Genomic DNA, 2877 nt, shown 5'->3' with positions numbered 1-2877 from the left:
ATAAATTAGCTGATATAACGGAGCAAAAAAAGTAGATATGTTGTGTGTTCAGGGGACTAAGTGGAAAGGGAGTAAGGCCACGAACATTCGAGGTGACTTTCGATATTCGAGAGAGTTTCTGATATGGTGATGAACGTGAAGCTTAAAGTTGAAGTGGTGATGATAAATGTCATCAGTGCCTATGCTAAAATTCTGTAGTCAGTTAGATGGAGTGGTGGAGAGTGTACCTAGGGAAAAAAAAGATTGGTGATTGAGGCAGATTACAATGGGCATGTTGGTGAAGGGAACAGAGGTGCTAAGCAGGTGATGAGTGAGGAATGTGGAAAGGCAGATGGTGATAGATAGTGTGAAAAGGATAGAATTGGCAGTGGTAAATACATATACAAATACAAATGCAAGACAAGCATAGGTGGGTGTAAAAGAGTGGAGGAAGGGGCACACCATATTCTATGTAGAAGATGCAACCTGAATTAGATTGGAGACTGTAAGGTGTTGGCAGGGGACAGTGTAGCTAGCCAGCATCTGATGGTGGTCTGTAGGATGGTTTTGGAGGTGAAGAAGATGAGAAGGGGGGTGAAGACTGGAAAAAGATTAGATGGTGGAAACTGAAGAAGGAAGACTCAACTGTGAGATTCAGGGAAGAGGTCAGACAGGGGCTCGTCAGTGTTTAAAAGGTGCTGGATGATGTCAACTACTGCAGAAGTGATAAGGCAGACAGCTAGAAAGGTAGTTAGTGTGACATCTGGAAATAGCAAGGAAGACAAAGAGACATGGTGGTGGAATGAGGAAGTGCAGGAAAGCATGAGAAGAAAGAGTTTGGCGAAACAGGATTGGGATTGGCAGGACTAGAAGAAGATGCGACATCAGGTGAAGAAGGATGTGGCAAAAGCGAATGAAAAGGCATATGAGGAGCTGTATGAGAAGTTGAACACTGAGGAAGGAGAAAAGGATTTGTACCGATTGGCCAGGCAAAGGGGCCGAACTGGGAAGGATGTGCTGCAGGTTAGAGCAATAAAAGATAGAGATAGAAATTTGTTGACTAGTGAGAAGAGTGTGTTGAGAAGATGGAGGGAGTATTTTGAGCAGCTGATGAACGAAGAAAATGAGAGAGAGTAGGTTGGATGTTGTGTAGGTGGTGAAGCAGGAAGTGGATATGATTAGTAGGGAGAAAGTGAGAGCAGCTATTAAGAGGATGAAGAGTGGAAAGTTGGTTAACCCAGATGACATACTAGTAGAAGCATGGAGATGTTTAGGAGAGATGGCAGTGAAGTTTTTAACCAGATTGTTTAACAAGATTCTAGAATGTGAGAGGATGCCTGAGGAATGGAGAAGGAGTGTGCTGGTACAGATCTTCAAGAATAAGGGAAATGTGCAGACCTGCAGTAACTACAGGGGAATAAAGTTGATTAGTCACACCATGAAGTTATGGGAAAGAGTATTGGAAGCCAGGCTGAGAGAAGAGGTGACCATCTGTAAGCAACAGTATGGTTTTATGCCGAGGAAGAGCACTATAGACGCCTTATTTGCTTCGAGAATGTTGATTGAGAATTATAGAGAATGTCAGAAGGATTTGCATTGTGTGTTTCTGGATTTAGAGAAAGCGTCCGACAGGGTGGAGAGATGAGTTGTGGTACTGTATGAGGAAGTCTGATGTGTCAGAGAAGTATGTGGGTGGAGTGGGTGGAGAAGAGTGGCAGAAGTGATCTGTGATAGAAGGGTATCTGCAAGAGTGAGAAGAAAAGTTTATAGGACTGTGGTGAAACCTGCTCTGTTGTATAGTTTAGAGACAGTGGCATGGACATGGGGTAGAAGAAGAATGCTGAGGATGGAGTTGCCAGGAAGGTGGTAAAGAGGAAGTCCAGTGAAGAGGTTTATGGAAGTGGTGAAAGAAGACATGCAGGTAGTTGAAAGAGGCAGATGTAGGGGACAGGGGAGTATGGAGATAAATTATCTGCTGTACCGACCCCTAACAAGATCAGCCAAAAGAAGAAGAAGTTTGCTGGATCATTTAGAGTTGCTGGATTAGTTTAAGCTTACTCTATTTTATCTTGTGCTTTGACAGGCATGCTGTGATAGTTAGAATATTTTAGACTAGACTAGCTAGATACTTTAGACTGATGAGGTACATTTAGGATAGTTACATTAATTCATGCCTGCAAGATTCCTTTGAATGTACTGGATTATTTTAGATGGATTAGTTTGGAAGCTGTTGCTGAATTACAGTAGATTTGACAGATTATTTTAGGTTTACTCTATTAAGATTAGTCTGGTGGATAAGATTACTTTTAGCATGTGACTACTAGACTAGCTTTCTCTCCAAGTTAATTCCAACCAATCAAGCACTTTTATGAGCTAGAGATTGTTGAGCACAGTTGTGTAAGAAGCATTTACATCATTAGCAGTGAAAAATGTTTAACATGACATCATTTCCTGGGTGCCTTATTTTTATCTGTTTTTTTATTTATTTAATTTGTCCTGTTTATTGATTATGATGACGTATTTTACAGGAGTTTATATCAATATTTGCACATATATTTATGTTACTTTCACAATATTTAACCACAGAGAGGAGAAAGAGATTGAAAGAGAAAGAAAGAGATTGAAAGAGAAAGAAAGAGAAAGAGAGAGAGAGAGAGAGAGAGAGAGAGAGAGAGAGAGAGAGAGAGAGAGAAAGAGGCATCATGGTAGACAAAAGAAAAAAAAGACACAATTTGCTGAATAGAAACTATTAGCTATTCATGTTGGTGGTTTTTCTTTTCTTTGCCTATCTTGTTGTCAAAATAAAGAGGAAGTTGGCAGGAGCTCAGAGCTCCAGTTACAGAGCTTACACACAATACCAGTTTATGTAGTTTTTTTCTCTGCTTTTGCTCACTGAGT

This window comes from Silurus aristotelis (genome assembly GCF_946808225.1).
Source record: "Silurus aristotelis genome assembly, chromosome: 9".
NCBI lineage: Eukaryota > Metazoa > Chordata > Actinopteri > Siluriformes > Siluridae > Silurus > Silurus aristotelis.
Note: the sequence above shows the minus strand (reverse complement) of the source record.